Source organism: Nycticebus coucang, chromosome 6, assembly GCF_027406575.1.
Source record: "Nycticebus coucang isolate mNycCou1 chromosome 6, mNycCou1.pri, whole genome shotgun sequence".
NCBI classification, from domain to species: domain Eukaryota; kingdom Metazoa; phylum Chordata; class Mammalia; order Primates; family Lorisidae; genus Nycticebus; species Nycticebus coucang.
In genome coordinates this window covers 135,403,554-135,415,923 of record NC_069785.1, presented here as the reverse complement: position 1 = coordinate 135,415,923, position 12,370 = coordinate 135,403,554, and the positions used below count along the sequence as shown (strand labels likewise).

Sequence of the window (12,370 nt, the reverse complement as noted above, 5' to 3'; positions counted from 1 at the left end):
CATCAACAAGTATGGAGAAATTATTTTTCTCTACACAACTATCAAATTGACTTAATGGACTAATGTTCTAAAAATTCTGTTCTTCAAAAGAAAATCTAAAAAGTGAACTTTAAGAAATGAAAGGAAAAATATGCTGAGAAAAAAGGCCCATTGTGTTACGCTCTTTTTAACCTGATTACTATTTAAAAGGCTACCGACCTATGCCAGCTTCAGGGCAAACTAACTAGAAAACATAACCAGCAGAAATAAGCCTGGGGCGTGACCGGATAATCAGAAGCTGGGAAACTGATAGAAATTATCCCAGCCCGTGTAGATTACACAACACTTTGATTATACAGAATGTGTAAAAGAAGAATGTGATGGATATCCACATGCCCGTTTTCTAGGTTGCCAAAATCCTAACGTTTGCCGTATCATTGCCTCAGATTTATTTTCCCTTTTTTAAAATTAAAAAATAAAGTACTACAGAAAGAGTTGAAGCCACTGTGTCTCTCTCTTCAATCCTATTCTCCTACACAGAGAGAATTTTTATACTGAATTTAGTATTTTTTTTTCTGAATTTAGTATTTATCACCCCCATTTTCATACTGTAGCTACAGGTGTATATAGCGATAAACAAGACATTATCGTTCTGCAAGTTTTAAAATTTATAGAAATGGAATCACATATTAAACTTCCTGCAAAATTAAGTGTTTTGAGATTCACCCACAGACTGGTAGCTCAGTATAAGCACATAAACTATACAATAGTATTCCCTTATAAGGATATTCCACAACCTCCACTTCCATTCTCCTCTGTCACTCACAGTTTCTAAGTGTTTTTTTTTTTTTTTTGTTTGTTTGTTTTTTGAGACAGAGTCTCACTATGTCACCCTTGGTAGAGTACTGTGGCATCACTTCACAGCACCCTCAAACTCTTGGGCTTAAGAGATTCTCTTGCCTCAGCCTCCCAAGTAACTGGGACCACAAGAGCCCGCCACAATGCCCAGCTATTTTCTGTTGCAGTTGTCATTGTTGTTTAGCTGGCCTGGGCTGAGTTCGAACCCACCACCCTAAGTGTATGTGGCTGGCACTGTAACCACTGTGCTACGGGCACTGAGCCATTTCTAAGTTTTTATTACAATCAATACTACCCTTGTGTCTCCCTGGGTTCAAGTGACAGGACTTCTCTGGTACCCACGTTTAAGGAAGGAATTGCTGGGTTGTAAATATCCTGCTTTTCAACTATATTCAACTTCGCTAAAATATTCTTTGATTTAGCAACACACTCCATAGGATGTATTTCTGAGTTTCCATTCTTCCTATCTGTCTTCTTTCTTTCAGATTTCTTCATTTTTGCCAATCTGATCAGTATGAATTATATTTCACATTAATATGATAATCAAAATAGATACTGTTTTACATTTATTGGCTAGTAAGGTATTTTCTTACTTTTTTTTTGCCTATGAAGTCAGTATTTGTGTTTTTTTTTTTGGCGGGGGGGGGCCTGTATTTCTTTATTTTTGGCCTGCTTGATGTATGTGTACAACAATTTTGTCCAACAACAAATTATAATTTTATTTTGAAAAACAAAAACAAAAACAAAAAAGGACTAGATACTTTCCAGACAGCCCTCATGTATACACCATGGAGTACTATTCAGCCATAAAAAGGAGGGGAAAAATGTCTTTTGAAGTAACTTGGATGGAACTGGAGACCATTACCCTAAGTGAAGTAACTCAGGAATAGAAAAACACACACTACACGTACTCTTCAATGACTGAGAGCTAATTAAGGGGCACACACAGCCATAAAGAGAAAATCCAGAAGAGGAGTGTGGATAAAACCTTACCTATTCTGGTGGAGGCACACTAAAAGCCCCAACCAAGGCATTATAAAAGGTGCCCATGTGACAAAAACATTTGTACCCACTTAATATTTTAAATTTAACAAATAATAAAATTTGTTTGTGACTTTTGGGTAGCTATAAAGAAATTATCTATTCCTAATTGCTAAGATACACAAAACGAGCAAGTGTTCACATTTATCAGATGATTTCTCTTCTACCTGTATTAAGCTGATCTATTAGTTTGCCTTAAGTTTTTAATGTAATAAACTGAATTTACAACCACTTTTAAAAGTCTTGCTTTTGTCGGGTGGCGTCTGTGGCTCAGTGGGTAGGGCACTGGCCCCATATACCAAGGGTGGCGGGTTCAAACCTGGCCCTGGTCAAACTGCAAAAAAATAAAAAAAGATAACCAGGCGTTGTGGCGGGCGCCTGTAGTCCCAGCTACTCGGGAAGCTGAGGCAAGAGAATCGCTTAAGCCCAGAGGTCGGAGGGTGCTGTGAGCTATGATGCCACAGCACTCTACCAAGGGTGATAAAGTGAGACTCTGTCTCTTTAAAAAAAAAAAAAAAAAGTCTTCCTTTTATACTGTATGCGCCTTCCCTTGTATCTCCCTGAGTGATACAGACAAGCGCCAGAGACCTGAGAACACAAGTGGCGATTTAAAGAACAAAAGCTGGAAGCTGAAGCAAAGTTCCCTATAATATCTAAACATACAGTTTGTGCAAAAATACAAAGTAAACATAAAATGTTACTTGAAGATTTAAAAATACATACTTGAGCCAATAACCTAGTAAATGAAAGCTTGTATGGCTTTCCAACAATGAGACAGATACTCTGTTGACAGTCGTCCATCCAATCACGTTTATTATTGACAAGGATGTGCCAGTGGAAAAGCACTAGATCAACAACACTGAGACACGGTTTTAGTCCTGATTCTATCAATACCTCACACTATAGCATCTTAAACAAGGAAATTAACCAGCTTAGACCTCAGTTCAGCAATATGAATAATAAGAAGTTTAAGCAGCCAGTATGATTCTATATTTCACTGAAAATACCTGAGAAATCATGAAGGACATACTCTGAGAAAGTGTAAAGTTCAAATAGCACAGGGAGTCTCTGGAAGGAATCTTTTCTTTAACAAAAGTGAGAAAAAATTATCAGAGGGAAAACTGGCACATCATTTAAAAAATCACTGGACCTACTCAATACTAACATGAAACCAATATATAAACCATTACACACCCACACGAACAAAAAACAAATATAGTCTGGCAAAGGGGAGGAGGGACGGGAAAGACGGGAGAGCGACTGGTGGGGGGGTGTGTGTGACTGGCAGGATCTCACCTCATGTGCACAATGGGAGCATGTTCAGGGCTCAACTACAACTTGAACTTTACCTTGGAAGTGAGAACAATGTAACCTAAAAATGTGTACCCTCATATTAATTTGAAATTTAAAAAATTAAAAATAAATAAATGGTTTCAATCGCTACTAAAAAAAAATCATTGGAGAGCTTGGTCACAAAAAAAAATTAAGCTTTCTAAATTGTCTTAGGAAAGGCTGGCATAAAAACTTGAGATGAAAAAGATCACTGTTAAATCATTATTTTACGTATAGCTTATTAGATTTAATATTTTTTAAATTAGTTTTTATTTTACTCCATGAACATTTAGAATAGTAACAAGGAGCTCTTACATAACTACCTTATATAACACATTTATAACTATTTCCAAACTTGCTGCACAATTGTCCTCTAATTGTTGAAGACATTCACAGTTGCTGAACGTGCCATATGATATATTGCTATTTCCTTGATCAATTTTGCTTACAAGTCACTGGTCAACAGTACAATGGTCATTTATAGCTTTTTTTTAAATTAGAAAATGACATATGTATTATTTTTAGACTTAGGTTTTAAAAATTCACTGTAATAAAAGAAAAATAAGGTATATATTATCTGTAGATTCTAGACTTCTGAAAACTTGTATTTTACCAGGTTGATGCTCAAAAAACAAAATCTTCACTTTCTTTCTAGGAATCACTTAAGTGTAGCTTCTAATTTTTAAATCAGGAATACAACGGTGTTCAGCCTTAGACTTCAATTACTCTCCTAGTATATGCCAAAAAATTCTTTAGATAATTTGAGTCTTAAATTTTAATATATTGTTGAAGCTACTGTGGAACAAGAAGGCACAATATCACTTTTGAAAAATAAATCATAAACCATTTTTGAAATAAGAGAAATATCACAGTTCTTCATGCATATGACAGCTGCAAAAGGCTGTCACAGAGAAGTATCTGGGACCAGCCCAGGAATGAGGTTCCAGAATGTGTAGGGCTACAACAGTCGGCTCCAACCTCAAGGGAGAAAACCACGTATCCGAGAAATGCTGTGTATACTCAAGGCTACATTTAAACAGCACTGACAGTAACGGGCTTGACTGAAATATGGGAAAGCTACTAATGTCCACATAAGTCAAACAGGCTTCCGTTTACTCCTGAGAGAGAAGAGGAGCCATTTCAAAAGGCATTACTGACTGGAACGCAATAAATGACATTAAAGAATCTAGAAAATAAATCTGTGGTAGATTTTAGAAAAGAGCCTTTCAGACCCCCAGGGATAAGATGAGAACAATTTACTTAGAAAAAGAGAAGAGAAAACAAGCAGCAACTGCTTCTTCACGATCTCTACCACAACTCTCCTACTGAATAGTCTCCCAGGGGTTAGCTAAAATAGTTGAATAAAACTGCATCTCTTCCTCAGGGTTAAGGACACGAGCAAAGCAGCATCCTGCAGGTGCCCTCCATGGAGGAGGACACGGTCACCACACAGCCGGCCGCGGACGTCAGAGCTACAAAGATCAGAGTTCCCTCCATGGTCATAAAGTTAAGACAGGACTCTCAGCAAATATTACACATTTGCTTTTCCCAAAGCTACGGATTTCCGTTATAAATATCAAAAAAGGTTCAAATTTAGAATATGTGATTTTAGGTTGATATAAACAAGCTCTGTTTTGTCCTGCTTTGCTGCTCAGTGATTTTCACTGCAAAATTTTAATTACAAATTTAAAACAATTAAAGTGATTGATTTTGTTTCTCAACTCTGTACAACAAAGGAGTTTTTTTAACTTAACCAGTTTTTTTAACTGACTTTACCATCTTAGACATTATATAAAAGACTATGACTAATTTCATTTCTAAAAACAGAACAAAAGGAAGATCTGCATTTTACCAGATGCCAGTAGGCGGAAACACGAGGCAGATATAAATTCCTGAGACTGAAAGTGTTTGAACGCTAGAATAGGATAACAATACACAGCTTACAGATTTCAAAACCTAGTAAGAGTTTTAAAATCATCTGGGCTCTTATTTGTCCAGGGTAATTAGTACTATTAATATTTGATAAGAAGCTAAAAACTAATTCTCTTTCAGGAGGGTATTTGTTTGCGCATTTTCTCTTATAAAAATTTTAGTGTCACAACCACATGTACTTAGGAATTCAGGTACATCAAAGTTAACAGGACTACCAAAACACTACATGAAGTTCTAGAAATCTGAAAACCTGAAACCTGATTCTTAATAGTTCAAAACTTCTTTATTGAGAGTATTTTTCTTTTTTGAAATGTTAATGAATATAACATTTTAGATTAAAATAGCACAACAGCACACAGTCCTTTGCGCTTGATTAAGCTACAAAGTTTGATGTGAACCAAAGACATGATCACAGGTAGTCTGGTGGGTTTGGGAGGTTTCTTGCAGAAGGTAGAGAGGAAAGGTTCTATATTTGTAGAGTATGGAACCAATAATGAGGCAAACACCTTAGAAGCCCACCCCACCAAAGATCTGACCCATAGCATGGTGATTAAGAGCACAGGCTTTGGAATCAGATAGAGCCAGGGGGTTATAACGCTATAATCACTCCCCAATTGCAAGATCTTGAGCAAATTACCTATTTAAATCTCAATTCCTTCACTACACAATGGAATAATGATAATAACTATCCCTCAGGTTACTATGATGCTGACATGAAATAATATGTGCCAAGCATTTACTGTATGTCAATAAATAGGAAATATTTTTACTACTACAATTTCTTATTACTTTTAGTCTGAACACGTTAAGAATCACCTTTGGTACAGGGCTAACCAGAAACTTTTCCAGACAAAATTTAATCTAATATGGCTATCTATCCTGAATCCAGGAGGGGGGTCGGTAAGAAGGGCCATTCAAACACGGTGTCATTTTCTAGTCCTTCCTCGCATAAGTTTCTTAAATGGAAACTTAACCCAAGAAATGTCAGATTTCTGCTTTCTTCTACTGAATACCATATAGTACTTTACAATACTTTCTAAAGTTATAGTTTCAAGCTATAATCATATGAGCAATAGGTGCTTTTAAAAAGTTGACTTTTTGAAAGAGAGCTATAAAATTCTCCCATTTATGGTTTTGAAAATTAAAATACTGAAATCATTTAGGCAATACTGCAACAATCCTGAAAAATGTTCAACTTCTTAACAGGGCTGATGTGTGATTCAGAAAATTCTTTTTTCCATGTTATTTTAATAAAAAGTGCTTAACACCAAGGTCTAAAGAAGCACCATACAACTGTGGAATATTATCATAGTAAACTCTCTGACAGTTAATACAAAACATTTCACGGATGGCGATGGTTATCCTTACCAGTGAGGTAGGGAAGCACCTTACTTGAAAAGGGCGGATGGGTTACTTTCTTATGGTAATTTAAGTAGCCTCTTTATACAGGTCACCAAATTATTTCAAGTAAATCAGCACTGCCTATTTTCATTAATCAACAATTGAATTATTATCAACCCATGGAGGAAAAAAATTTTTAAATATGGTAATTACTGGTTGCTTAAGAAATAAAGGTATGTTCTTTTAACCATGAAAACTTTTCTAATATTAACCTCAGGTGTAGAAAACATTAAGAAATAAGCTGATTGGAAATAAGAGAAAAATAGGTATTTCCTGAAACTGAGAAAATAATACTTAGGTGATACAATCAACACAATCCTACTTCAAAAAGTGATTACCTCCCTATAAACATGTAAAGTATTAATGCTCAATTATTCAATTTCTAGATAATTAAAAAATTAACAATGCACCAAAGAGCAACCAAGGTAACATGTGCCCAAATAGAATCTAAAAATAGTTTCAGAGACATATTCTAAATGCTGTTTAACTCAAACATTTGAAAAACTGATGGAGATCTCTTACCTCCTGCTGTGGTATAAGTTTTAGGACCAATACTTAGAATTATTCCAAATGACTATATTTAGCAGTAGATTTGTCAGGACACAACAGCTCTGCATTCCATGCGAAAGTGTAGCAAATGAATCTTAAATCACGAAGGCTCAGACTTTATCTGGCTCAGGTAACTAGCTCCACGCCAAGTCCTCACAACACTTTTAGGGACTAGCTCTTGTTTTCAGGGACCCCTCTCAGCAGTGCTCTTCTTGGCTCTGTTATCAGCCAGGTCGATGATGGAGCCCAGCAAGCCTGCTGGTGTGTGGGAGAGCTCTGCCTTCAGGAGCTTAATCCTCCTCTCTCCACACGCACGTACTGCTTTGCAACACCACAGAAATGCCCCAGCCTAAACTCACACTTGCAGAACAGGCTGTACCAGTATAGCTCCACCCAGCAACCCCACACAGGTGAGCATTTCCTGCTCAGAAAACAGGTAGAGGAAACTGACATTGAAATATGTCTTTCATCTTTTAAAAAGTTACTTGCCATTTGGTTGATCACATTTGCTAAGTAGGTGGGAGGCAGTGTTCAATTAAAATGATGGCATTTGGGGTCCCAATAAAATAAGAAAAGTAATTGATCAAATAGGAAGTATTGCCAGCAAAAGACTGAATCATTAAACTGCCAGCAACAGCCGAGGAAAACAAACCTTTGAATATCTGCTGATACGGGAGCTATGGCTCTTATTCCAATAACACATTTCTTAAGTATCAATTTACATAGTCTTTGTGCGAAAAATTCTAAAAAAAAATCTTTTATGCAACTACTGGGGGAAAAAGGTTTCTTCAGAATTGAACGACTAGAATTAAATTTCCTTGGGCATGACTACTCCATACACTGCCCAGGTGTTAAACACTGCAACTCTCCTTCACGGGGCGGGGGGCGGGGTGGTATCCAAAGGCACTCCTTTTTTTCTACCAGAAACATCCAGCAGCAAAAATGAAAATCCTTGGCAACTATTCTCAAACTAGCATCCAATCTCAATTTGTCACTTTTTAAAGCATTCTTACTACTTATTTGCATAAATGAAGTAAAAATATCAAAAAGATTCAATACTTATACTAAGTAACAGTACTAAATTTTGCCAATCCAATTAGAATTAATTGAAAAAATAAATGAATTGGAAAAAACTGACCTGTTTTCTGCTTCAAATAACTTTTTACTAACACCAACACAAATTCTACCTTTAGATATGTTCAATTTACAAACTGATGTTCACAACACTCTGTGCCAGACACAATTCAAAGTACTTAAAAATACTCTTCATCCTAATCCCACAAAGTGATTCTATTATTATTCCATTTTATAGATGAGTAGACTGTGACAGAGAAGCTGGCAATCGCCAAAGTAACACAGCAGGAACTGGCAAGAGAGGAGACACCCAGGGAGTGCTCATCAGGGAGCAGACAAAATCTTCTCTTGTTGACTGGATTTATTCTTCTCTTCCTCTTTGAACTCAGCTCTGAATATAAAACTGCTGATAAATGGTAGGCACAGTAAGAAAACCACGAATTAATGTTACTTCATAAGACAGACCAGAGAATTCCAATATGTGAGAGGAATAAAACATGTTAATTTTTACCAATAGAACAGCTGTGGATTTATGGATTTTGTTGAAAAGGAAATGGGGCTCTTAAAAAAAAAATCTTTATTCAGGGCAGCTCCTGTGACTCAAAGGAGGAGGGCACTGGCCCCTTTTGCCAGAGGTGGCGGGTTCAAACCCAGCCCCAGCCAAAAACTGCAAAAAAAAAAAAAAGAAAGAAAATTTATTCATACTCGAGACGGCAAAGCCATTCTTCTTTTCTGTGATTTTTAAACTAAAAACACCTCTCCCTCCCAACCCTTTCCTTAGTGCTAAGGACAGAAAGAGAAGGCAAGAGAAAGAGGAAGCAAAGAGAAAAAGGAGGAGAGGAGTGGGCAGCGGGACGGGAAGAAGGCAGATCCTGTGTTACAGAAAAGATGTTTGGGGAATACTACAGTCCATGCCTAGCCCCTCATATTACCTAACAGAGAAGCACACATAGGATTAACTAGATTCTACCGTAGTTTGCCTGAGTGTGGGAGAAGCACAGAATCAGTAACTTTCCATTGAAACCTCACAAGGTGTCTCTACATCACCTCAGATCCACGGCAAGATGAGTGCACGCGCAGGCTGGTGAGTCTGGAGTAAGGTTTGTTCTCTAGTTCATTGTATTATGATCACGTACTGTTACTGTATAGTTAAGTGAGATGTCACAACTGGGAGAAGTTGAGTGATGATGAGTTCAGGGGACCTCTCTGTATTATTTTTGCAACTTCTTATGAGACTATTTCAAAATAAAAAGTTAAAAAATATATGGCTGACTGAAAAGCATTATGCTATGCCATCTAGTAACTGCGTATGTCACAGGAAAAGGTCATTTGTCACTTTTCCCTCCTATCTGGAAAAGTTTGGAGGCTACCCCCTTGTGAAGGACCAGGATACACCTATGAAGGGGTGGGAGAGGCAACAGAGAACTCACTAGGCCAGGCAGGGGCTCACACCTGCAATCCCAACACCCGGGGAGGCCAAGACAGGTGGACTGCTTGAGCGAAGGAGTTCTAGACCAGCCTGAGACACTGCAAGACCCCATCTCTAATAAATAGCCGGGCATTGTGGTGGGCGTCTGTTGTCCCCACTACTCAGGAGGCTGAGGCAAGAAAAATTGCTTGAGCCCAAGAGTTTGAGGTTGCTGTGAGCTGTGATGCTACTGCACTCTGCTGAGAGTAACACGGTAAGACTCTGTCTCAAAAAAAAAAAAAAAAAAAAAAAATCAAGAATTCACTGGAAAGGCAATAGCTACTGAATCATCATCTGCAGTTTAAAAAGATCTTTCAGGTCAGATGAATGAAAATTCATGTGTGCAAAGTACTGGCCTAGGGAAGCTTCACAGAAGTCATGGCAAATCATTTCAGGCAGGAGAAAGATCATAGGCAAGGGAAAGGGGAAGCTTCAGATACGAAACAAGAGCGAGGAAAACCGTTACTAAAGCTGCACATGGCTAAGAAATGGGAAAAGACAGGCCACAAAGATAAGTTTCAGAATTTGTGGGTCACCTTAAATTCTAGATTAAAGATTCTGTAAGTAACTTTGGCACAAAGGGAAATCACTCAAGTGTTCTGAAGTAAGTGCTGTGTGATAAAAAACATATTCTAAAAATTTAATTTAGTAGTAAGTATCAGAATGGAGAAATTCAACAGGCATTAATCACAGATCAATTGACTGTACATGCTGTGGGAGAGATAAAGATGAATGAGACATATTTGTGAGGGAAGTGCAACTTAGGGAACTGAAATACTGTAAGAGATTTGACCAGGATAGAGAGGAGACAGAGTTAGGGAGACAAGGGTCAGGGAAGCTTTCATGCAAGAATGGATTCTGGCCTGAGCCTTGAAATTAAGGAGGGTTTCAACTGGACAAAAGGGGAAAGGGCATTCCAGACTGCAGCGCAGACCACCAAAGGGCTCTGAAACCAGGTGCCAGACACACACACGCCAAAGCAGACTGCAGGTGGGCACATGGGGACCACAACGGGAGAGGGAAAGGAAGGGAGGTTAGAAATGCCACGACAGAGTTTGGAGTGACGTTTCATACACAGGGGGAAACACTGAGAGTATTTTATTAATTAAAGAGGCATTAGAAAGGATAAGGGCTGAAAACAAAATCTGTAAATTAAGTAGGTTCCTGTAAGGAATTCTCTTTATTCTCAATGTAATCCATCTTTTACTCTAATTTCTGTTCTGTCATATAGGTCTTCTGGAAATTCAAATACATTTTTATTTCCTTCTATTGTAATAAAAGAAAAAGTATTAGACTTTTGTTTTGAGAAAGAAAAATAAACTTTATCTCCATTCAGCGTTCCGCAGCGGGCAGAACTCTGATTTTGAGTTAATTATTCACACACGAGTCAATCCACATCAGGTGCTTGGTACGAGGCCCGGCACACAGCAAGGACCATGGAAACGTTAGCTATGATTACTATCAGGTGTCAGAGGATTTCAATACACCCTAGTTGTGAAGCCTCAGATGAGCATGTTAAGCTAACTGAATCTCAACTGCTCTGTTTGTTAAAAACTGGAGTGGAAATACATACATTCATTATTCCTATCAACCTCTTGGGCTATACCAAGATCCAATCAAGTCCCATTTAAACAATGGGAACATAAGTATTCATAAACTCTAAAGCACTTTACAAACGTATGCTATTATGCATTTTCTAGCTGTTTTCCCTGATGTAGAGTGAGAAGCCAGCACTTTATCCATCCTTTCCGCTGTGTTCAGGGAGAAAGCTTCCTGAGCACTCCAGTACTTCAGGGCTCCTTTGGCTCGTACCCCAACGCCTCCATGGTATTGACTTTAACATCTTAAACCATTATTGCCAGAACACGTGAGCCCATACTCACAAGAAGATAATCCAGCACAACTCCACAGACAGGGTAAGAGCAAACCTGGCCTCTCTTATTGGATATATAAACATGTCCCCTCATACAAAAGTAACACGCAAAGAAACATGGCTACAAAGGAGAAAAAAGTGCTAGAAACTCACAACAAGAAAAAACAGAAATAATCAGGAAGCAGCAAATGAAAATTAAAAAAAATAATAATTAGGCAAAACTGCAAGTAAAATTAAAAAAGCAGCGTTACTAAAGGACAAGTTTACTAAAAAAACACAAGAATTTTTATTTCAAAATTATGCTACAAATTCATGCTGACTTGTTACCTTATACATCACTTCTTACGTAAATGAAAGAATTTCATTGGAGTTATATATAATTACTAAGCCTATTCCCAAAATGAAAGCCTCAGCTACTTCTATGTATGTCTGCTAACAACAAAAAAATTCCATTACCCTCAAAAAGATGACAAAAATTTATGATGAAAACTCTATTTAAGTGACTGTTCAACAAGGCTTCCTTCCTCCCATGTGGTCCTGAGAACTACTAAAATTAATTTGTTTTGGTGGTACATATGATACCCTAGCATATAGATTTATATCAATAAATAATACTCTAAGTGTCTATATAAACTAAATAGATTTAGTTTCTGACACTCATGAATTTAAATAACATAGTAGATAAACATATATCAATAAATAATAACAGCTGACACTTATTAAGTACCTAGGACTCTTTTTTGAGGTAAGAGTCTCACTTCGTTGCCCTGGGTAGAGTGCTGTAGCATCATAGCTCACAGCAACCTCAAACTCCTGGGCTCAAGTCATCTTCTTGTCTCAGCCTCCCAAGTAGCTGCGTCTAC

The 12,370-nt window shown here is 37.5% G+C and overlaps 1 protein-coding gene across 8 annotated transcripts in view; it reads right to left on the bottom strand.

The window, feature by feature from the left end:
• ARHGAP32 (Rho GTPase activating protein 32) overlaps nucleotides 1–12,370 on the bottom strand; it is a 263,606-nt gene that overhangs the window by 50,182 nt on the left and 201,054 nt on the right. Inside the window, exon 1 of one of the 8 annotated variants that reach the window (XM_053594098.1) lies at nucleotides 7,066–7,383. The exons of the other annotated variants lie outside the window; for them this stretch is intronic. The gene's annotated coding sequence lies outside the window, so the exon portion shown is untranslated. Of the gene's footprint in view, nucleotides 1–7,065; nucleotides 7,384–12,370 lie in introns of those variants that run through there. 8 annotated transcript variants of the gene reach the window in all.